Here is a 25,727-nt window from a genome sequence, read left to right as displayed (position 1 = left end):
CATGTTTTACTAATTACAGATAATGCAAACTTGCTCTGCAGCTATAGAATGAGGCAAAAGAAGATATGAAAATAGAAAGACTAAGGTTTTTGTGCTTAGCTGAAGGTCCGCGATACCCATTTCTGAACGTCATGAATTTTTAAGGAGTTACTGACTTGTGTACGAAGTCTAACTGCATTTCAAGTAATGTCTTTAGTCTTGTCCAAATACAAAATTATAAAAGAATACATAGCTTTTATTGCATCAATAAATCCATCACTTTTAGATGACAGAAGTGTGAAACTGAGGTCCTGTTCGCTTTTGATCATTCAAAATGCCATAGATCTGCTGAAACAAAACAAGGATAAAAAACTCAGTGTTCAGACCAATACATGGAACAAGCATTTATAACAAATACTCCATTATTTAAGGTTTTTGTCTCGTAAAATACCTTAAGGATTTTCTTGATTAAAAGGCAAGAATTATTTAATCTCATATGGTCTGGTTCTCAGAAGTAAGGAGATATAAACTCTCGAGTTAGGTGCCTTGCATTTATCTCTATTCCTCAAAAGAATAATGCTTGCTTTCTGTGCCTTTGGCTCATGTAACACACGGCTGCTTTGTGTAGAAGTATTTGTAGAATGATCTAGATACAAGACATATTACATTCCTGTACTGTGAGAGGTTTTTTCCCTTGAGAAGTCCAATTGAATCTGAAAAACTTGGCCAGAAAAGGCCGCTCAGAGACTTTTTTTTATCTTTAAGCAGCAAGGTATTTGTTTATTCAATGTTGGGAGCAAGCCAGCTCACGCAGGACAAACTTGCTCAACTTGAAAGTGCAAAAGCAAGTTATTTTATACACTTTAGATACATGGTTACATCATTTATTAGACATATTAATATGTAAGCTAGTCCATGGGTGGAGTCTTTCCAGACATGCGCAGTCTTCTACTGTGGGGGTCTTCTCCTCAAGCCTTCATCCCCCTGGTGGTCACCATGGACGTCTTCCTCAATTTGACCTCTTCAGCTGGGTGACTTGAATTCTTCAAGCTTGCGAAATCCTGGCTCTAGGCCTTCTAGATCTTACTCAAATGTCTAGTTTACCTAATTTATTACTGTGTGTGTACTACTCCTATTCTTTCTATAATAAGGCCTTTGGTCCAGTGAGCAGAACAGAACATGATATTAACCAGTGCTCCTAAAATGTTCTTCTAGCAAAACAGGTATTGGGGTTTCTTAACAGGCCAAGATATCTCAGTTAACTCTTTTAGGCCTGGCTCCTATTTCAGTTCCCCCCTTTTCTTTTGACTTGTGAATTCTTTCGTCAAGTTTCAAGGGCAAAGAGTTTTGGTAGATTTTTATCATTGCCCACATTATCTGCATTGTTTTGACTATGGTACTCAATCTGTATCACAGCCAAACATTTAAGAGGGATAGCAGAATTATAGTTACTACTAGGACTAACATTGGATATATCAAATAGTGAAACATTTGTGCTGATGTGGGGGAATACCCTGCAAAGATGTCCCACCAATGATGTTCTCCTACTTGCTCTACCTTTGTGTTTTATTTACCTCTTGCACCATCTTTTCTATATCCAGGTGTTCAAGCATCTTTTGGAAAGACTTATATCTATCCCTATTTTATTCCTATCATGATAGAACAAATAATCATTTTCAATTAATTGCTCAGTAGTTATTGGAATTGTATAGTTTAAATCACAGCCTATTATTTTAGTAAAATTACAAACAAAAAAATTAGTATCATTCACTACTTCATGACAAGTATCTATGGTAAAATTAACACAAAAGGTTCTAACACATGCACATCCATTTCCTACGTAATAGACTTGTGATTGGGTTTCAGTATGGGGAAGCATCTCAAAGGTACACATGCTATCTTCAGTATCTAAGCATAAATCTTCATTTTCTACTACAGCATTTTCACAGATATATCCTAATTGTCCTTTAGGAATACATGCCTCAGTATTGACTGACTGCCACTTTTTCTTGCTGTGATCGTAACTTGCCCAAACATTGTGGCCTATGGGTCTGATAATTATGTTTTGGTGTATGACTCTGTTGTGGTTTGAAGCTGCTCCCTGCCAAATTTCCAAGAACCACAAGAACCACAAGAACTTCCCGCACCTCCTGAACCAAGGGAAAAGAAAAAAAACAAGAGAACTGAAATGAGAGACAGCTAAAGCAATATATATAAATATATTTACACTTATATTACAGTTATATGTATGGCCAGTCTTTGCGAACGAAGATTTGGGAAAGGTCATTACCTTTCGAGCCTGCGCAGTGGATTTTTTGGGTGAGACACAGTGTGCGCTGAACTGAGCCCACCCTTTAATCCTGAGGTTCAACTGCCGGGGCCGAGCGAGCTTGGACAGTGGCAGTGAGGTCCTTGGAACGTAGGTTTGTTTAGAGTGACCTTCTCTTAGATGGATGGCCTTACAGGGCTGATGAGCTCCATCTGCCCGGGGAACTCCTCTGACCGGGAATCGAACCCGGGCCGCGGCGGTGACAGCGCCGCATCCTGACCACTAGACCACCAGGGGAGCCCCCATTACAGTTATATATCATTGAAATATATATACAGTTTGAAAAGGAAAAGGGAAAGGGAAAGGGGAAGGGAAAAAAGGAACAAAACCAAAATAAAATATACATGATCAATAGCCCAAGATCTAGCAACTAAAAGAATTAGCAAAAGAATATCTTACTACTCTCCTTGGGACAACAGAAAGTCATGCTGGAACGACCGCCGGTAACCTCCATCTCCCAAGGTCAACAAGGCCTTACCAGGCCTCACTCCCCAACACAACAGACTCAACAGCAGGGAATCCTGCACCTCCAAAGCCACCAGAAGGAAAGAGAGGCCGAAGGCCTTTTCTCCTTTCTTCCTATACCCCATCTTACGTAAAAATCATAGGGAATACCGGATAAATCTGGGCACTTCCTTGGTTACAAACTGGTCACCAAGGAAGGCCTAGACTAAACTACCACAGGTTCCTAATGTCAAGATAGGAAAGATGGCCTTTTCTTTGGCTGCACTGATAGTGAGTACATAAGCTTTAATTTGTTCATGTTGAGGATTGTAAGTGGAGTTTACTAACTGCCACCACACTTAGTAATTTTTCTCAAATTGTGTAGTGGAACTGTTTCTGAAGTATTGGCAGTATTCCTGAAGTTCCTTCTCTTAATATTCCTGCAGCTATAGATTGTACCCATTGTTGAGTTTGGATACATTGAATCGCAAGTGCAAACCTTTTATGGATGCTACCAGCACAGTCGGCAATATTGGTAAAATCTTCCGCAGTGTGGTTAGCTACTAATGTCAACAATCTGACTGCCGATGATTGTGTTTCTGCCAAAGTGAGCAAAGATGATCTTAAAGGGACTTTGAGTTTTCCCAAATTAGAAGTGATGGCACTTAGTTTATTCACTAACACTTCTTGGTCTATGGTGTTTATTACACCTAATCCTGTGCCAAACCATGCATTCCAGCCCTTAAGACTTTGCTGAATATAGGGCTGATGGTCTTTTTTGTATGTGTGATATGTTTACTTGAATGTTTATTTGAACTCTTTTCAGTGAATATGTGGGATCTAACAGTAGCTTCTGCTCATTTGATTGTCTAATTATGCAAAGTACAGCAAAAGTTAAATTGTGGACACTCTCACAGGTTAAAGAAGGAGTTGTAGAGCTGGTGGTGGCCTTAGTCAATGGGGTGGTAGGAGATTTGGTAGTTGCAATACTTGATGAAGCATTAATTATAAATCTGGTTATATTCCCTTCCCTGAATGTCCACTGACACATCACAGAAACTGATTTATCTAGAGTGAAGGTGTGCCAGCATTGATCAGAATCACCTGCATGTCCACTAATTACATTTCCGTAGTCATATGGGTAGGTAAGAAATACTTTCACAAAGTCCCGTACAGTAATGTTAGTTTTGGATGACCATCTAATCTGTGAAGGTGGTTTATACGCTTTGCATCCAGCTCGAGTTTGTTCTCCAGTTTTTCCTATTAAAACATTTGCATCGTATGGGGTACCAGGATTTTGCCAATTAGTCAGTACCCTTGTTCCTTGGAGGACTATAACAGATGCCTTGTATTGGTTCATTTGGACTGGCTGGGGCGGAAGATCTGGTTGTAAATAAAATAATAAACCAGAGACCCCATTATAGGTCTGAGACCGTAATGAGTTCTGGGCAGGGGTTTGATCTAGCACCAATGTCCTTATCAGTGCAAAGGTCAGCATTGAGAAGGCTTGAGAGTAGATGATTCCTCTCCTGAGGTCCATGTTTCCTCTGGAGCTCTCTTGACTCGAGAGTAGTGGATCCATGTGGGTTTTCTCTTTCACCTGGATTGCTGTGAAGGTTGTCATCAGCACGTGGTAGGGTCCATCCCACTTATCTCATAGTGATTCTCCTGAAAGATTCTTAACATATACCCAATCACCAGAGTTGAATGGATGCAATTTAGTATCAGGTTGTTTGAGTTGGTGTTCTAACACCACCGTAGCATTTTTCTGCAATTGTTTCCCTATAGCCATAACATAATCATACATATACTGATTACTGATTTGATCTAAAGCTTCACTATTCACAGCTTGCATCTTGTAGGGTCTGCCAAATAGAATTTCAAATGGACTCAGTTTCTCTTTTGATCTCTGCTTGACCGTTAGCCTGATTAAAGCAATAGGAAAGCTTGATACCAACGAAAATTTGTTTCTTGACATATTTTAGCAATTTGTTCCTTAATGAGGTGATTCATCTTTTCTACTTGCCCACTTGCTTGTGGTCTGTAGGGCATATGCAGTTGCCAATTGATTTTTAGTGCTTTACTTATTGCTTGTACAATTCGTGCACAAAAGTGTGAACATCTATCTGAAGAGATGCTCTTAGGCATTCCAAACCGTGGTATAATCTCATTCAACAAGACTTTAACCACTCCTTTTGATTCATTTGTCCTACATGGGAAAGCTTCAGGCCATCCAGAAAATGTGTCAGTCAAAACTAAGAGATAAGAGAACCTCCCCTTTTCTTGGGAGCTCAGGGAAATTAATTTGCCAAATTTCCCCTGGGAAACGCCCTTTGCTTATTGCCCTTTGGTATATTTTTGTTCCAGGATTTCAGACAAAGTTCACATTGGGATGTGACTTGCTCTGTTGTGGTAAATAAATTTGGTCCTGCTGCTCTGGTCCTTAAATGCTAATAGAGTGAGTCTAAGCCCCAATAGTTTTATCATGTTTTACTTTTACAAATTGCCACACAAATTTTTCTAATAGTATTAACTGACCTGTTTTTAGTTAACCTCACCCATTGTCTAACAGCTTACCTTCATTTTCATGTATCCACTTATAATCTGTTTCTTGATATTCTACTTGTTGATCTGTGTCTAGTTCTTCTAGCACTAAAGCTGCTACTGTTCTTTACTTCTTGCAGCAGCTAATTCAGCTTCTGCATCAGCTTTTCTGTTTCTTATTTCCAGGACAGTGTTACCTTTCAGGTGTCCTTGGCAGTGCATAATTGCCACCTGAGAGGGGAGTTGTACAGCTTCTAATAATCATAGAGTTTCTTCAGCATATTTCACAACTTTTCCTTGAAGAGTTAAAAGTCCTCTTTCTTTCCAAATTGCTCCATGAGCGTGAACTATGCCAAAGGCATATTTGGAATCAGTCCAGGTGTTAATTTGTTTTCCTTCTGCCAATCCTAAAGCTCGAATGAGAGCTATCAGTTCTGCTTTCTGGACTGAGGTTCCTGCGGGCAAAGGACTTGATTTGATTACCTCAGTAGTGGTGGTCGTAGCATACCCAGCCATCTTCACACCTTGCATTATGAAACTGCTGCCACCGGTAAACCAGCCTTCTGCATCCAGGGGTGATTCTTCTTTAAGGTCCAGGCAGCTGGAGTGCACCGCTTCAATGGTTTCCCGGCAGTCATGCATGACAGGTGCAGCCGAGGTTCTTCCTTCTAGGAATGAAGCTGGGTTAACAATGTTAGTCACCTGAATGGTTATGTCATCTGATTCAGCCAGGATTACCTGATATTTCAGAAACTGGGAGAGTGACAGCCAATGATTTCCTTTCTGTTCCAGTACCATAGATACTGTGTGGGACACTAACACAGTCATTTTCTGTCCCATTGTAAATTTCCTGGCTTCTTCTCTATTTATGATCATTGTTGCTATGGCCCTTAGGCAGGTGGGCCATCCATTGCTTACTTTGTCCAATTGCTTGGAGAAGTAGGCTACTGCTCTTTTGTATGGCCCTAGTTGCTGAGCCAGGACCCCCAGAGCCATTCTTTGTTGTTCATGCGAGAACAACCAAAAGGGCTTCGTTATGTCAGGCAATCCCAACGCCAGAGTCCTTATGAGTTCTCACCTCAGTTGTTTGAAGGCTCCAGTCAATTGAATTTGAGTGTAGTCAATCATAAAACTAGTTTTTAAGATTGCCATGGAGTCTTTATTGTGACAACATTTTAATCAACCTTGGATGTTTCAAGAATGAATCTTCTCATTCAAATGACAATTAAATCTGGATAATCATTTAGTCTGGACTATGCAGGTAATCAAGTTTGATCAAAGTGATTACTTCAAATTTTGTATTGATGTAAACCATTTTGAATTATAAATAGAGAAAGGGAGAATATATTGGGATGTTGTTAAAAGATTTCATGTGTATAAAATTTTTTTATAATCTTCAAAGGGTTTCCAATTAACTACATAAGGCTGAAACTGAATCAATATCGAATTGTTTTATACAGTGCATTAAATCTTCTTTCAATAAAAGAACCTGTCATACATGTTAGAGATTTTATTTTCCGCAACTTTAAGTTTGTGCAGTATTTTCTGCTCTTTGGGGTAAACAAAAAGCAGTTTGTTTCAGAAGTTCTTATTTGTTTGCTGACATTTAGTAAGGCTGCAAGCAGTTCAATTAAAAACATATTGAGCCATACAGGGCATCTCTATTATCTCTTCTCTTCTGTGAGGCATGAGTGGTTCATGTCTTACAGATACTGAGTTCTTTTTAATAAAAGTGGGATTTTGGCATTTATTACTCGAAGATAGAATTTCTTATATCTCTTTATACTCAAATTTATCTGCAAAACAAACAGAGTGGGATGAAGACTTGATTTAACATGCCTCATGTTAGAAAGATTATCTTTTGCACTTTTTCAGTCTCAGTGCACTGTCTGGTTTGGGGTTTTAATTTGACTATTATCTTAGTAGGTTCACAAGGTGCTCAACATTTTATAGACCTGCACTACAATGTTGGTCTTCTAAGACACTAAGACATTTTTTAATGTGTGACATCTTACAGGTGTGTTTCACCCATTTCTTTCAGCATAACAGCTCTACTTCAACTCATTAATTTGTTCTCTTTTATTTTCTGGGTTTGATCTATCTGTTGTTACAGTTACAGTTCTAAGGAAATGTTTAACAACTCCATTATTAATTTCTGAATTTTTGGCTTATTTTTGTCACAGGCACTTGAAATGTACCAAGCTGAGAGATACAGATAGGCTTTCCCATTTATTTTTGATAGACTCCATCAGATTAACATCTTTACAATAGGTGAACATGTGTCTCTTTTGCTATTCTCAGGGTGGCACATAGCTAATTTATCTCTTCATTTTAATAATGAGAAAATTCTTACAAAGAGAGAAGAGTAAACATAGATGCAGTCTCACGAAGAATATTAAAAGTTTCTTCAAAGACAAATATCAAATCCTCAATGCATTCTCCTCTTCACTCTTTGAGCAAGCAGACCTCTTTTTCTAGGAAGAAAAAACCATGATATATTCCAAAAGCCTTTCAGATGAACTGAACAAATGTAATGACTTGCCATTCCCAGTATTTTCTACATCTCTTACTCCCTCTGCTATATTACTTAGATGCTGTCTCACCAATAATCTTAGAGAGAGCATTTTTACAGTACGGTCTCTTTAGATTCAAATAGCTTACTGTGTAGTATGACATTTATTTTATCAGTCTAAATTGTATAGAATGTCCCTGCAACATTTATATTAACACACACTTTTTCCTTTTAACCTGTGTATTCAATTATTCTTCTTATTCTATTTCATGTTAGCTCCTAAGAAGAAATAAAAATAAATTACTTCACTTCTGCTCCAAGAAATAACTTTTTGATGATGATATAGGCTTACATGTTTATCCTTTCACTTTTTTTTTCTAGACAGATCTTGATAGAAATGGAAAATATACTATAATTATAGCCAATACTCTGGTATATCAAAATAAAGCACGATAATTTTGTTTTGTTTCTTCTATAGAGACAAAGCATTTGCAGTTGAAATTTAGCAGTTATTTTTATAGTCTATACATTTAAATGGATGGCATTTATGTTTTGATCTTCTGTGCATTGTAAAGCTGTATACATTGTAGGAAAACAAACACTTATAACTTGGAATGTAAAAAGGGACCTATTCTATTACCCATGCTTATTGTTCCTTTGAAGTGAAAATATGTGAAAAGCATGAATATATTTGTAGTTTTCTACATGATGCAGCTTATTCAGTTTACGGGCGACAATTTATGCTAAACAAATATATCAAAAGCATTTTAATACAAGAGCATTACTTCGCTGTCATGTTATTCCTGAACTGGAAGTTGCTGGAGTCTCAGAGATTATGCAAGGAGAACATCACCTATGCTCTTACAGTGTTCTTCTGCTCTTCCATGGGCATCTAGTGTTTGCCACTGTGAAAAACAAATAGATAAGGTTATATGGACTTTTAATCTGATAATTTTGACCACTATATTGGTTTGTTTAGTTACAGCCGTGATTTAAAAAAAAAAACCACAAAACCAAAGTGTGGATAAATAACCTTATGCAAAAGTTTTCATGCTAACTCTATTTATAATTGGCATTCATAGTTTCTTCCCTAATATCTTCCCTTACCATAAGATGAAGGATACAGTTAAATGTCAGACTCTGAATTTCAGTGAGGCAGCATAAAGTATTACCACCCTTTCTTACAATTACTACACCACTGGCTGTGGTAAGGAGTTCCATAGTAACATCTCCTTCCTCCTCTTAGGACAAAATAAAACAACTGGCACAACTTTCAGTGCTGACTCACAGTGATTGATTTTACTTTGCCCCAGACTGGTAATGTTTATCTTTCTTAGAGTTTTGTGAATTCTACCTATCTGCTGCATCTAAAAGCTCTAGATGCAGAAGAGTCCTCCACTCCAAGAGTGTGTGTCTGTCCCTGCCATAAACACCCTTCCCAGGAGCTTGGCTTTCTCTTCTCTTTGTCAGAACCTTTAACACCATCTCACATTCAGGGTAGAATGGTTGTCTGTCCAACCCCATGGTAGTAGCAATCAGTATAACCTCTGTCTGTGCGTGTCCCTGAGAAAGTAATTTTGACTGGTATTTCCTTTGACTGGTGACAGATAGGTTGCTAGATAAAGGCCTTGTGTACAAACAGAAATGAATTAATTTAATTAAAGCAGGTCAGACATTTAAAGCAACTTCTATATACATGCTCTTGGTTCCTTAGCTTAGCTAAGCTCCTTTTCTAGATGACCTTTGTAAATCTTGATTTAAACTTAATAATGGGCAGACAGAGGAATTACCTGAAATTAAATACTTTTGTTTAAATTAATGACTTAAAATGTCTTCAATAAGTCAGTGTGAGGACCAAAACTATTGATTGGACACAACTCATATTTTTCTCAGTTAAGATAAAGATACAATAGTAATGGTCAGGCTGTGTTATACAATGAGCTATAAAGTACTTTAGGAAGATATACATCTGCATTTTCATGCAGAGTTATTTTTCTGAATGAGGCTTACATTAATAAGCATCCATCTTTAAATAATTTCTGGTCTTGCATCTTGCCTGAACTCTGTCCATAATCCTTTGATTGTGGTGCTATTAGTGTTTCTAGATCAGTTAGTGATGCCCAGGAGAAGCTTTTGGTATAAAGTGGGGAAGCTAGCCTGATTAGAAAACTGTATGGTGACAATGATCTTTATTTCAAACAAAAATATCTTTTGTGATGTAAAGTGAAAGAAGTATAATGTAACAGCTGAAAAAAAAAAGGAAGTAATGAAGAGAGACTAAACATTTCAGTTGTATTTTATTTTTACAGGAGCATCTTCAGGGCCAGGAGTCATTGTTTTATTTTGGTAGGAAGAGTGGGGGTGGTCTGCTTTGGGCTTTTGGATGGTGTTGGATGTTTTTTAGGGATTTTTAGACTTGCAAATCTGGAGCGGGTTTACTTTTACTGCCAAATCATGTGTGTCCATGCATCTTTTTAATACTTTCAGATCTGGTATCATGTTCAGATGTTTAAAGATTAGGACGTGGAAAAAAGGAAATATATTCTCAACTATAACACATGCATCTTGTGGGAGAAGCTCACCTGAGCCAATCCCGTGGCAGAGGAGAAAAAAAGAATGAATAAAATATTTAGAGGTGCCTGAAAAAACAAGGTGAATGACTGTATCTTACTCATCTCCATCAAGATTTCTATTTTGAGCCATAACTGGTTAGTGCCCTTGGTATAGCAGCTACCAGCAGTGAGAGGACAGAGAACCATCTCTTTGTCCTATAGCCACTCAATCAGTGGAGGCCACTGCCTTACAGATCTGCCTGCAGAACAGACTAATTAAAAGATCAATTGTAGAAGCTGAAAGATTACTTCAACTACCAAATAAATGAAGGGGCTAGTGCTTTTAAGAAAAGGCAGGAGAAAGCAGCAGAGCACAGGTCTAGAAAGATATGAGTATAGCAAATAACATTTGTAATATGATCCTGGAGTAAGCACAGAGTGCTAAATAAGGAGGTGGAGAAGGTTTCCAGCTCCTTTTTATAGTTGGGAGTTAGATCTCTAAGGAAAGGTGCTGAGTTTTACTTATTTCTGATGAGCTAAAAGAAGAGGATTTCTCACTTCGCCCACCTGCAAGAATAGTTGGGAATGCATAAGACATAAAACCCCCTCACACTCTTATAAAGCTTTTCTTTTTTTATCAATGATATAATTTATGAATTTTTGGGTATGAATTCCTTGCAAATGCTGTAATCTGACTTTGCAAAGGCTGTAGTCATAGTTTGCAAATAGAAAATTGGATATTTATAAAAATTGTTTGCAACATTTTTGTCATTAAATGTATCATCAAATCACTTATTAACACTTCTAAGAAGTGGCATTTTGGATAAGCATATCAGTATGCATTCAAGATGTTGTGATAGTTTTTGTGAGAGGAGGAAAGAAATAGTTTTTTCCACTTTTCCCTGATGTGTTGTTATAAACTATTTTCTAATCTTTTACCACCCTCTGTTCTACCTGTAGTAACACTTGCTGCACTTTGTATGTGATAATACTTCTAATTCCAATGCTACAAAATCTCTGAAGATCCTCTAAAAGAGGACATTGTAATAAAAGGAGGACAAATAATAAAAATGTTTTTGTTTTGTTTTCTTTGTTAATCATGCACCGTACACAGCAAAGCTCTGTCTTTGAATTGTTTATATATTTTTGGCTCATTTAATCTCAGCAGAGAATTGTCATGATTGACTGACTCAAATCCGTGGATCCAAGAGAAGGCGCAAAAAACCTTTTCTCTATTCACTTCTAATTTCTCAAAAATAATTAATTAATCTATATTGTTTTTCATAGCACAGATCGAACATAGGTGCAAGGATAGATGTTTCTAGTGTCATTCAGTCATGCTGATATAAGAACAGTGAAGAAACTTGATTTTGAATGAGAGCTGCTAGCTGTCATTAAAATTTAGCAGTTCTAAGAGCTTGTCCTGTTACACAGCTGTAAGCCAGATGTGAAAAGGAAGCTTTGGTAGGTCCCAGACAGAAGTTTACTATGAAGCAAGTGAAATTAAACAAGTTAGTGAATACAAATGATAAAAGTATTCAGTGCTTAAAGGAAAATTTGTGAAATCCTTACCATTCAGATCAGGGTTCACATGTCTTATTCTTGTCTGGTTTTGCCTATCATACTTTTTCTGTGTGGGAGGAATACTATAAGATGCTAACTGTCGGTCAGACTCTTGATGATTTTGTTACAATGTTTTGGTATAAAAAGCTAAGATACAGCTCAGATGGGCAGTAAGTATTGGGATTTACTCGAGAAAGTGGAAATGGAGGGCAAGTCCTTGAAGCTGATGAAAAAAAGGGAAAGTAAGAGAACAACAAAACCAAACCAATGAACTTGAAGAACCCAGACTTCAGACTTCAGAGCAGTTAGAAAGTTGGTAGATGAAAATTTCTTGTAACACAAATTCAGGAAAAATTAAGCTATGACAGTGTAACAAACTGGGAACAGCAGCAAAGACACAAACCAATAGCAGATTTAGTGAATGGCAACATGAAAAGAAATGAAACTATTTTTATTGTCCCCAAAATGTCAATCATCACATAGGAATGCTGCAGTATAAAGTGATGTTGCAGAGGAAAGGAAGATGGAGCATTTAGTAGGAATGGACACATGATATTTATACATGGGAGAAGTTATTCTCTGTGCTTTAAACATAAATGACAATGTTGAAACCAATTTACTGTGAGCTTTTCTATGTAGTTTGGTTGTTTCAGTACTAATATATACATATTCATATACATTTAAAAGTCAGAAATACTTATTTTTTAAGGAATGCTTTTCTGGAACTAAGTATGCATATATTTTGAAACCTGTCCATAAACAACAGCAGTTAGAGAATGTTTCCTTTTGGTTGCAATCTCTTCTTTGAGGCTTTTTCTTTTTCTTTATTGTGCATAATAGAACTGAATTAAAATTTACTGCTTTAAGTAATTTCTTGAATTACAGGACTTGTGAAGAAAATAGACAATCTTCCCCCTCAATTTCTAATTTCAAGTTGTCAAGACAGTATTAGGTTTCTAGTTTTCAGTATTACCTTCCGATAGTATCTGGTTGATGCATGGTTATATGTTGAGGAGAATGAGAGAGAGAAACAAAGAGAGAAAGATCTTTTCCTCTGTATAGGGGTTCATGTTTCATGTACTGCAGTTTATATACTGAAGAAGTGTCATTTTTTATACCTTTTGTTTTTAACTTATTAACATGGTGACTTTATAGCCTAGGAAGAAATCAATGTATTATAAATATTTTTGTCTCAATTGTTAAAGTGAATATGCCACATAAATGGTGTGGTTTGTGACAGAAGTAGCATAGTGAAAGAATTTTGAGCAATCCTTAGTTCTGAGGATTTTAAATCTAAGTATACAAAATTATCGATTCAGGAGTTCTGATCAATAAAGATTCTCTTATCTAGTTGGGAAAACATTTTCTTTTGGATGAGATGGTACCAGATGCTTTCTCACCTTCATGTGTTTTGCTTGAGCTGTGAATTAAATTCCTTCTGGATGTAAGTATTGCTGATTTTTATGGCCTCTCTTTAAGTGCTTTGTGAAGTTATAGTCACACAAACTATCTTAATCATAATCTAATTAAATAGTAAGAAAACTGTGTTTGCATTTCAGAATTCGGTCTCCCATTCATCATAAATATAGCCAAATGTGTGTATTTTTGCACAGGCAAATATATGTGTGGATGTCTATATATGAAAACATGTAAAAATATGACATGCTTCACAGATTTGTTCCCAGAGTGAGCTCTCAAAAAATAAAGCAGCAGGATTCAAAACAAGCTTTTGATAAAAACTATGCATTCTAGTGGTTTTCTTGGCAATCCAATTAAATAAAAATCAACTGCAGATGTTTGTTACACTGGCTGGGCTAGCAATTTAATGCTAGATAATGTAAAAAATAGGCATGTAGAATTAGTTTTGTAAGATGATGATGTTTTATTGCTGGACATGAAGACTGTTCAGAAAGACAGAATTATTACTGCCCTGTTCATGTAATAATTCCTATAACAGTGGTTTGTAACAGTCTTTGAAATAAAGGTTGATTTTTTAGGAGAAACTTAAAAAAAGAAAAAATCTTATTATTTTGATTGGTGGAAAACAAAAAAATCCACCACCTAACTCCAAAACATTATTGCTTAAAAACAAAAGATATTGCAGAAATGAATATGAAAACCTAAACTTACAGATTTAAAGTTCAATTTTGCGATTGTACCAGGATGATTTTATGCAGTACTGAGCAGCAGACATCTGATGAATAATGTTAAATATGTACAATTATGCTTGTTTACTTTCTGAAGACCCACTTAGGTTAGTAGAATTAGAAAACAAATGTGGGTCTGTGCCTGATGTAGATGTGCTGACGTAATTTTCTACTATTTCATTATTCAGACATCAAATGATATAGCTTTGGCAACTTTGACCACAACTATGCTTGCATTTCTTATGTACAGTTCTGCAGTATTTCGTATTCATCCTAATTCTAAAGAATTTACCAAGATAAACTCATGTCATTTCTCTCATCTGGGAAAAACACATGCTTCTGAAATGTCAAGGACACACTAAATGGCATGTTCTTTGTTCGCCAGACATGCAGTGCACCAGGTGGTAAAGTCCTGGCTGAGTGGGTCAGGCCTTGCAGTCTCTGTGTAATCATTCTGATTATTGCTATTAGCCACAGTTCAGATGGTAACATAATCCATTCAAAAGATTAAAATTGCAGAAATACTGGCACCATCATCTATGTGTGCATAATAATAATTATATTACATTTGTTGTAACTGCATTCTGCTATTTGCCTTTCTTTATCTCATGTTCCGTGCTTTGTTTCATTTTTCCTAATATTTTTTTTACTCTTTGCACAGTTACAATTTAGCAGTATCTCTACTGTCAAATCTGAGGAAGAACTTTAGGACCTAGGTAAATAATAGGTCTTATTACTCTTTTAATAGGGTTTATGTATAGGCCTAAAGTGCTGATCCTTAAGTCTTTTATTCCCTGCTGATATCTATGGAGGTATCTAAATTTCACAAGTGTCAGTCTGTAAAATTGCTACTGGTGCATTGGACCGTAAACAGGCATCAGTGAAGAATTTGTCTGTTAATGCTCTTCATGACTAGATTTTCATATGGAGCATTGCTCTGGTATTTTGCCCATGGGGATTAATCTAATAATCATTCTATGATTATGGCCTGCCGAACATGTTCTTGTGCAGTAAGCTGGTGGATGTATGTATTCTGAATAGCAGTTTCTTTCTAAAAATTAAAAAGCATATTCTTAGAATTGTAGAATCAGAGAATATGCTGAGTTGGAAGGGACCCATCAGGATCATCAAGTCCAACTCCTGGCCCTGTGAAGGATGCTCCAAGAAGTACACCATGGATTATTTGAGCATTATCCAAATGCTTCTTGATATCAGACAGGCTTGATGCTGTGACCACTTCCACTTCCCTAGGTAGCCTGTTCCAGTGCTCAGCCACCCTCTAGGTGAAAAACCTTCTCCTCATATCCAGCCTAAACATCCCCTGACTCAGTTTCATGCCATTTCCTTGAGTCCTGCCACTAGAGTGAAGTACTTCCTAGAGTGAAGTACTTGCCCCTTTGCTTTGCCTTGTGAGGATGTTGGAGACTGCAAAGAGGTCTCCCCTCAGTCTTTTCTTCTTTGGGCTGAACAAACCAAGTGACCTCAGCTGCTCCTCATATGGCTTCCCCTTCAAACCATTCACCATCCTCATGGCTCTCTGTTGAATGATCTCTAATGGCTTAATGTCTTTTTTATATTGCAGTGCCCAAAACTGCACACAATATTCAAGGGGAGGCTGCACCAGTGCAGAGCAGAGAGGGACAATCCCCTCCCTTGACTGGCTGGAAATGCTTTGCCCAATGCCTCCCCTGGCACGGTTGGCCCTCCTGGCTGCCAGGGCACTGCTGACACATATTCTACTTGCGTTTGACCAGGACCCCCAGATCATTTTCCACAGTGCCGCTCTCCAACCTTTTGTTCCGCAGTCTGTCTGTACATCTGGGGTTGCCTCATCCCAGGTGCAGAATCTGGCACCTGGCCTTGTTAAGCTTCCTACAGTTGGTGACTGCCCATCTCTCTAATTTGTCAAGGTCTCTCTGCAGGGCCTCTTTGCTCTTGAAGGTCCTCCCAATTTAGTGTCATCGGCAAAGTTAGTATTCCTGTGAGTCCTGGGTCCAACTTTTTAATGAAGACACTGAAGAGAATTGGGCTGAGGATGGAGCCCTCTGGAACTCTCCTGCAACTGGACACCAACCTGATGTTACCCCATTCACTGTAACTCTTTGTGCTCAACCTCTGAGCTGGGTGCTCACCCACTGGGTAACACAATTATTCAGCTGAATGTTGGACATTATGTCCAGCAGGATACTGTGAGAGACAGTATCAAAAGCTTTACTGAAATCCAAAAAGATTAAATCTACTGGCTTTCTCAGATCAGTTGAGTGGGTTACCCTGTCACAGAAGAAAATCAGGTTTGACAAGCAGGACTTTTCCCTCATGAAGCCATGACCAATGACTTCAAGAGTAGAATCTTTTCCTGCCCTTGAAAATCAGGACAACATTCGCCAGCTTCCAGTCAGCTGGGACTTCGCTGGATTCTCAAGACCATTCAAAAATCATTGAGAGAGGTTTTGCATTGACATCAGCAGCTCTTTGAGGATTCTCGGACCAATCTCTTCAGGACCCATAGACTTGTAGGGATCCACCTGGAGCAGCAGATCCTGTGCAATTTCAGGGTTGGCTGGGAGTTGGTCATTCTCACAGTCATGGTCCTTTTTATTTTTTAAATAATGAAGATAACTAGAAAAGACCACAGGCTCTTATATTTGAGAAAAAATAGCATTCTCCATGTTAATCCAAAGGTCGAGGTCCAAGGTCCAAATGTCAAAGGTCCTTAAACCAGAGGAAAGGTTTAGTATCTAGGAGATGCACTGTCTCAAATTAACTCAAGTTCTAATTTTTTTTCCCCTTGTTTAACATGGTTGGCTACTTAGTTGCAGATCATATCTTCACTTTAATTATGTTTAAGAAGTATTTTTCAATGCTGAAATTAAAAACCTTGAAGTGCTCTTGCAAATTAATACAGCATGCATTTTGTTAATACCCTTTCCTTCTTCAATAACAAATAGGCAAGTTGTGGGCTTCTTTTAGCTTTAATTTCTGTGATGGCTTTGAGTTCTCATGACATCTGTGATTATTTTGGTATACCTTATACATGGAATTGTTTTCACTTTCTTCCCTGAATCAAAGCTCTGAAAGAAGCAAGCAGGATTTTTGACTAAGAAATGCAGCACAACTGAGTCCTCTGTACGTTTCTCAATTGCTCTATTTCTTCTGCCAGAAGAGGGAGAAAAATATGATCAAATAAAACACTTTGTAGCCTTTCCAGGCTGTGTAGAGATAAAGATTTAGATTAATTTTTCTGTATCTAAAATCAGATGCTTGTCCTGAAGTTTGTTGTGACCACAGAGAAATGTTATCTGCAGTACTGGAGACGATAAAAGTTCTGATTACACGAAACTAGTGCTAGCTGTATCTATGAAAGCTGCTGTCTAGCTGAAGATAAAGAGTTAGGAAAATTCAAAATTCTAGACTAGACTTTGGACATAGACATAAATTTCTTCTTGGATTTCCCATTTGCAGTTGGTTGTGGTCTGGTTTTTTGTTTTGTTTTTCTCTTCCCTTTTCTTTTGCACTTCATCCAAATACTTCTAATCTGAATACATTTTTTTTAACAGCAAATGTATTTTATCTATGCTGTGAAGATTCTTGTGATTTTGTTCTGATCATATTAACTCGTCTTCTACAAGAAAGCTGTCTTCTATTGACGGACAATAAACACATTAAACAGTATATTAAATTTGCTTTTTATAGTATAGTAGTATTATTAAAATTATGTATATTTTTAAAGTATTCATCAGTAGGTAAAAGAAATTGATTTTGAAATCTAATCTCCTTCGATTAAATTCAGCCAAAGGAAGAATGACATAAACTTGTATTTTTTACACCTTCTCAGTCTAATATCATATAATAATATAATCTTTCAAATTTAGGTCTGTCAAACTTAACGACAGCTCAGTTTTAGTCACCTGAAGTAATTCCGGAGTAACATGCTTCTTATTGCTTGTATAATTAAATAAATGACATAAAATTATCAAAATATAGATGTGTATCTTGTTTTGGAGAAGCCAGTGTTTTGTCATTAATACATTTACGTTTTGAGTTCACAAATCAGAGATTAACAATTTGACCCTGACTGTCACTAGCATTTGACAGGAATAAAATCAGGAGGTTTATCTGGAGCCAACACATCCAAGATTTTGTCTAGACTACAAGGTTTCCTAACTATGTATTCCACTATTAGACAAAATAGCATTAAAATCATAGCCAAAGTAGTTCGTTGTTCCCTTAGTTTAGACTTGCCGGCTTTGATTTTACGACATTATTTCTGTAGCAAAATTCTGTCCAAATATGATACATAAAGGTTTTATTTCTAGGTTTTAGCAAATCTCCTCATCTGTTCCCAGCCCTCACCTCTATGAAGAATCTTACTTGTAAACACCTGCCTTAAATGGCACAACTGTTAGCCTTGCATAGCAAGTTACAAGGGTTTGTCACTTGTATCACACACCTCTCCCTAAACAGTATGCAGTGTGTTATGTGTTTTGACACAGAGCCAGGTTCTGAGTTCCAGTGCCTTGCTACTTCAGTCTGGACCTGTTTCTCTGGAAATGCCCTGAAATGATAACAGCAAAAGTCTGAGCAGCTTGGGGGTGAAGGGATTAATTTTTAACAAACTTGAACTGTAAAATATAGGAAATATATGCTGTGGCAAATATGAACAGAAGGAGGGAAATTATGATGGGTTTTGGAAAAGCACAGAATGTGAAGAAATAACAGTGCTTTGAGGCACAGGTGAAAGTTAGTGCTGCCAGTTAAAGAAACAAAACTCTTTATACAGACCCTTTATACAGACACTGAGTTACCCCGTAATATCATAATGTAAATGCATGCTGTGGGTGGGCAGTGGAAAACAAACAATTACTGATGCCTTGGAGTAGTCAAAACATTTTTAAAGGAGATAATCTATGCTGATTTTTATGTACATTTATTTTTTTAAGTTAAAGAATCAAAAATGAATTTTGTATGCTAGAACTGTATAAGTAAATAAGTAGTCATATCGAAAGAAAAGGTGGTTGTGTTATTTTGAAATGGTGTTTTTGCTATCCTTTATTCAAATGAGTATATGAAGAGATGGGGAAAGCGTGAACAGTTCCAGAAAAAGATTTCAAAACTTGTATAAGTGATATTCCACCTCTGCAGTGGTATTCTCTCAAGTGCTTTCCATATTGCATGCAAAAATGAAGAAGAAGAGGGGCAACATTTCATCCTGTGGATGAGAAAGTAGTGCAAGAACAAGGGATTTGTTCTTCTAGAACAAAACAATTCTATTTAGAGGAATAGACTTCATCTGAACCTCAAAGGAAGGAAGCAGGTAACATATCAAATCAAGAGATTGTACTACGGTTTTAAACTCTCTGAGGCTGAGTTATATCTGAGGTTTTAAATTCAAGATTAAGGGAAGGAAGATAATTCTGAAAGAGCACACTTCAAAATGATGCAATCTCCTAGGTAATTTTTGTATCTCTAAAGAAAAGTAAAGTTAGAAAATTTTTATCAAATAGGAAATTTGAAAGGATAGAAAACAGTGGCACTATTATTAGATACAGTGAAGAAAAATGACATGGTTCTATAAAAATGATTTTTTTGTGTGTCTGTAAAACTCGTAGAAGCTCAAGAAAAACATTTGAGAGGATATGGATAATTGCGATTTTTTAGAAAGTGAAAGAAAGCTGACATGGGGAAACAGTGAGATAAAGACAGTCCTCTCAAAGACATCCTTCAAAAAGTTGAAGCTTTGCCCAAATGAGGAAAATATAAAACACAGAATATGAAAATGCAGTGAGTAAGACCAAAAAAGGGTAATAAAAACAAAGGTATAAAGATATAAAAATATGCTAGGAAACCTCCTCCAGATCATGAAGTCAGCTGGAGACTTTGGAAGAACATAAGTAGAATAAAAGGAATATTTAACAAAGGATTAATGCAGGAGATCTTGCAAAGTCTCTTATGATAGGTGTTTTCCTGTAAGAGACATCAAAACCTGTCCCAGATTTAGATAATAGTGGAAGAGCTTATTAAATAAACAGGTGAAGTGCACAAGCGTCGACAGAACTCTTCTAAAGGAACCCAGGAATTAAATGCTAACTCTGAAATGTGAGCTTTCCAGGAGGCAGAGCATTGGGCTGGTCTATATGCTAAAAATGGTTTGGAAAGAAAAAAAGTTTGATGATAATAAGCTATTCATGGTATTAAAGACAACTATGTAAAATCGCAAAACTGCAGAATATGATAAAATAGCAAATGAAATATAATATGAAATTTGAAGTGATGTAGTCAATGGGAGCAGGGCAAGCTATAACTTGCACAATGGGCTCAGAATAAATGTTGCTGTGTAGAATGGGTCTTTAGGCAAAAGTAAACAGTTGTATGAATATGTTAGCTTGATGCTCGGATGTCAAGGAGAAATCTGAAATGTTAGGAAGCATGTGGAAAACAGCAGATGATGAAGCAGAGACTGTTATTATACTGGTACATATGTACCAGGACCACCTGCATGTTGAGCTCTGTGGGAGGTCCTGGTCAGACATAGTGAAGAGCACCCATTTTTGTTAAATAAATGTAGTATCCATTGAGTGCTAGGAGGATAGGCACATGCTGGAGGACTTGCAGAGTATTACAGCTATTTTAAGTCAGTTCCTCCATTAAATAGGAAGTATTCTTAGAACAGTCATTACCCAACAGGCAGAAACCTGGGGCTAGCAGTGCCTGACCTCAAGAGTGCTGCTGTGTGGATACACACAGTGTTCTCTTGCATGTATAACAAAGAGTTTGTGAGAGAAGGTGGCCTCTCTGATAGGGAGGGATAGAGCAGGTTTAGAAGAGTGATAGGGATGATTCAGGATGAGAAAGCAGTTGATTGACCATGACAGTTTAAGCTATGAAAGACACAACTGAGGGAGATGTCCTTCCTCAGTGTTCCTGGTATATTGTCGGTGTAGTCCTTTCTGTAAGATGTCCCTGCTCCAGTGCAGATTTCCAATGAGCTTCAGTTCCCTCAGAGGGGCACACTTTGGGGCAAGTGCCTTTTTTCTCCAGCTGCACCTTCAACAGCAGCACCTCCAGCCACACTTGCAGTGGTGCTCTGACCATCTCTGACTGGCTGAGCCCTGGGTCCTGAAGGGTTGATGGCCACAGCTATAGAACTGCTGGAGCTGTCTTTGGCTGGCTTGGCCACCTCCTATGCAAGACAAATCTGCTGCTGCTGCTCTGGCTCCTTAAACCCTACTCTTTCCACCAACAGGTGACATTAAAAATGTTGGTGAGTGGTGATGGTGTGGAGTAGTGAGTAGGGACCGGGAACTGCAATGGCCTTGACTATTTGATTCACAGGGTAGTTCCCAGTCTAGTTTGGAGCCAGCCCACCGGTGCCCTGCCAGGCAGCTGTGCTAGATTGGGAGCCAGGGCTGGCAGGCTATTTTCCCCCCTGTGCTTAGTTATGCACTGCCATACTTATTTTGAGGTTAACTTGAGTGTTTTTGATACAAGCTGGCAGGCCTTGGCAGCAGACAATTCTCCCAGGTACGTTTGGTTCAATTTTTCAGGCCAGACATAGACTGATGCAACCCATCAAAAATGTGTGTTTCACTTCAGAATGCAAAGGACTTCCTTGACAATGAAAGATGACATTCTTTTCGTTAAAACATTATTTAAGTAGGGGTTGGCATTACATTATCAAAAGTGTTGATGGATGATATCACTTATTTCCCATCTGTCAGAAGAGGCAGAGCACTAGAGAAAAAGTACTTTGTGATTTACTTGCTCTGATATTTTCTATCTCCATTTAATCTGTTTTCAGCAAAAGAAAATATTGAAGAAAAAAAAGAAGGTTCTGCTGTTACTTGATTGTAAAGTAAAATTCTTCTGTGTGTTAAAAAGCATGCACTTTTCCTCTCTTAGTCCCGCTTGGTAGTTAGCTGTGATGGCAGGGCTTCATGTACTTTGGTGAAAGCCTGTCTTGTTTAGTTCAGTCTTGATTCAATCCTTAGGACTGAATCAGACCAAGCCCCTGGCTGTGAGTCCTCAGTGCTAACACATAGAATTGACGAATAAAATCATCTGTTGGCTTATAAATGAAGTTATCAAATATAGAGTCATAAGAAAAATACATTTAGTGGAAATACTCTTACACAAAATTGCTTTTTCATACCCCCTCCCCAGATTCAATGCCTAGCTAATTTCCTCAGCTTTCATGTCGCTCTCTATCTGCTCTAAAGCATTCTTCTGGGATAAGTGCTGGACACTTACTCTGGGATGAATGGAAGTTACTGAAAAAAAAAAGAAAAAGAAAAAAAATACACTTAGTAAATGTAAGTTTCGCTCTAGAGGTCATGCTGTATTCTCCTAAAACCACACTCCCTCTCTCCAGAAAACACAACAAGGCTTTATGATTTTTTCCAAAGAAAGAAACAGATAATCTAGCAATATGGATATCTTTGCATTTCTCAGTGCTTTATAACCTGCTGCAGTAATTTTACTCCATTTTTTTTTATTAAAAACCCAGAGTCCTGCTGGCCAGTATTCATTATCTAATACATAGCTGTCATTAATGAGATTTCTAGTAACAAGTTGTCCAAGTTGTCTGGCATTGATACTTGCATTGCATCAATACAGCAGTACGCCATCTCAGAAACTTCTGAAAATAGAAGTCGTCTTTTTCTTGTGTAAACTGTGAAATTTTCCCAAAAAGCTGTCCTCATAACCTGCATTTCATGCTTTTCAATTGTTGGAGAAAGTATATAGAAAAGTAATTCTCCAATGTTGCTTAATTTTGTTCAATGATGTCTTGGGAATTTACACTCCAGCCCAAAAAAGGGTACAGTACTTAACAATCAAGGGTTGAGAGTAAAAATATTCAGCATTACTGTTAAAGTAAATAATGGTAAATACTGTTTCACTTTGAAAAAATGAAAAATGGTTCTGAAAGTGTGATTAGAGTTCATGTCTATTCTGCTGAATTGAAATGTTTATGTTACCTGTTACCTGTTCCCATTTTCTCCACTGGAGAGATTGTTTACATATGCCAACAGGAGAGGTTATTGTAGAACAGGAAACTGATAAAAAAAAGCACTAAAATACAAAACGCTTATTTAATTCAGTCTAGTTGGTGTGTTTAAATGCTATTTTTATGTACTCTTCAGAGATGTTAATATTATATATAGTACATTTCTCCAGGTAACTTACTTATAGTTTTGAAACATTGGCTTTTATAGTAGTGTTCTTAATTTTTGTGAATATAAGGAAAGTAGAAATGATACAAGTAAGATTTCTCTCACCTTTTTTTTGTTAACTGATATAACATTGACTTTTTTGGATATGACATACAAGGTTTTGTTTACTCTGAATTTAGCCAAGTGTAAAAAATGTGGAATGTTCACACTCATGCTACTTACGGTTTTTCATAATCAGTGTAAATACATATATACAGAGACACTATTTACTTTCTGAGTCATATTTTGACATTCTCCATAGGTTTCACTGTTCTAAAATGAATCAATATAAAATAAATAAATTTTCAGCATCAGTTTCTGGATATTTGGAGAGTCAGTATGGTTTCATCAAAGAGAAACCAACCTGATTGCCTTGTGTTTTGGAACAATTGGCTGGATAGACAAGAGGAGAAGAGTGGATATTGTCTAACTGAACTTTAGCAAGGCTCTTAACAGTGTCTCTCACAACATTCCTCATAGATAAACTCAGAAAACTTAGACTGTATGAGTAAGATGGATTGAGAACTGGCTGAATGGCAGATTCCAGAGGGTTGTAATCGGTTGTACAGGGTCTAGTTGGAAGCCTCTCACTAGTGGTGTCCCCCAGGGTTTGATACTGGTTCCAGTATTAACTTATTCATCAGTGATTTTGATGAAGGAACAGATGCCTCCTCAGCAAGTTTATTCAAAGGTGGGAGGAGTGGCCAATACCCCAGAGGGCTGTGCAGCCCTTCAGAAGGACCTCAACAGGTTGGAGAGATGGGCAGACAAGAACTGTCTGAATTTCCAGAAGGGCAAGTGCAGGTCCTGCACCTTGGGAGGAATAACCCCAGGCACCAGCACAGGCTGGGGGCTGACCGTGTAGGAAGCAGCTCTGTGCAGAAGGATCTATGGGTCTTGGTGGACAACAAGTTGTCCATGAGCCAGCAGTGTGTCCTTGTGGCCAAGGCCAGTGGTATCCTGGGGTGCAGTAGGAAGAGCATTGCCAGCAGGTCAAGGGAGGTGATCCTGCTCTTCTACTTAGCCCTGGTGAGGCCTCATTGGGAGTGCTGTGTCCAGTTCAGGGCTCCTCGGGATAAGAGAGACATGGACTTCTTGGAGTGGGTCTAGCAGAGAGCTGTGTGAAAATGATTAAAGAACAGGAGCATCTCTCTTACAAGGAAATGCTGAAGGACCTGGACCTGTTTAGTCCGGAGAAGGCCGAAAGGAGATCTCATCTATGTATGCAAGTATCTGAAGGGAAGGTGTCCAGAGGATAGAGTCAGGCTCTTCTTCGGGGTACTGAGCAATAAGATGAGAGGCAACAGGCAGAAATTGGTGCACAGAAAGTTCCACCTGAACATGAGGAAGAAATTCTTTACTGTGCAAGTATTCTGTGTGATTCTATAATTTGACATGAACATTACCTTGCATTTTATTGTTTAAATTGTTTTGTTTCTGTTCTGAAGAAATCCATTGTTTTGAAAAATGCCTACAATGAGAAGCAAATTATAAAGAAAACGTATCATAAATGTATCATAACTAATTAAAGGAGATAAAAGCTAATCTAACTAGGTAAGTTTGACTGATTTCTAGGTTATGTTTTACAAGACAAATATGTTAAGCAAATAAAAGACCAGCAGCATGATAATAGGAATATATTTGGCTTTGAATATTCAGGTGCTTATTTGCACAGTTCTCTCTTAATAATAGATTTCTCATGTTTCTGTTATATCCTATCTGTACAACCTGCTTTTTCCTACTCAATTATAACTAAGAAAATGCAGTGTCTTGTTTAGCATAGGAGGGAGGAAAAAATTGAGCATGTACTCTGGATGCTTTTGCCTTTCTTTCACATCTGTTTCAATTGTCTGGATCTTTCACAGGCTATTGCTTTTGAAAATTTCTTCAGTGCAGGTTAACAGATTCATTGGAGTGTCTTTGGTCTTTTGTTTTGGCTTTTTTTTTTTTTTTTTTATACTTTTGTGCTGGGGAAGCAACTCTGACTGAAATTAAACAAGCCAACATTAAAGTGTTCCAGAAGTGGTTCTGGACACTGGATGACTCATACACTGCAGACATAAGCTCAGGCCTTTTTATCCTCGGTTATTGTAAAGGGAGCATGCTTTACTTGCCTCTGAGATTCAAGTCAGTAAACAACACGGGTTTTTTTTGAGCAGTGGCAGTTATCTTACAGCAGATCAGAGAGACAGAAGATCATTTCAGAGCTCTCTAATCCTGTATGATGATGTGTTTTTTCCCCATATCTATTTAACTGAAAGAAATTTGGCTACCTTATCAGCCCAGAACTGCTTAGAAATAGAGATATGTTGCAGATAAACAATATGAGTTCTTCATCTCACTCATGTAAATGGATGTTGGGTAGCAACAGGGAGTAAGCTGCATCTCAAGTCCTTGTTGCACTTTTTACAGAAAAATTTTAGGCAGTGACTAGCAACATAAATCATT

The 25,727-nt window shown here is 37.5% G+C and overlaps 1 protein-coding gene and 1 non-coding gene across 2 annotated transcripts in view; one reads left to right on the top strand and one right to left on the bottom strand.

Annotated features, from left to right (window-relative positions):
- PDE4D (phosphodiesterase 4D) overlaps positions 1–25,727 on the top strand; it is a 603,821-nt gene that overhangs the window by 72,133 nt on the left and 505,961 nt on the right. The gene's annotated exons all lie outside the window — the stretch shown is intronic.
- Positions 2,474–2,545, bottom strand: TRNAD-GUC (transfer RNA aspartic acid (anticodon GUC)). Its single transcript has one exon. It is a non-coding gene; the product is annotated as a tRNA-Asp (tRNA).

This window comes from Pseudopipra pipra, chromosome Z (assembly GCF_036250125.1).
Source record: "Pseudopipra pipra isolate bDixPip1 chromosome Z, bDixPip1.hap1, whole genome shotgun sequence".
NCBI classification, from domain to species: Eukaryota; Metazoa; Chordata; class Aves; order Passeriformes; family Pipridae; genus Pseudopipra; species Pseudopipra pipra.
Note: the sequence above shows the minus strand (reverse complement) of the source record. Positions and strands in the feature narration are given on the sequence as shown.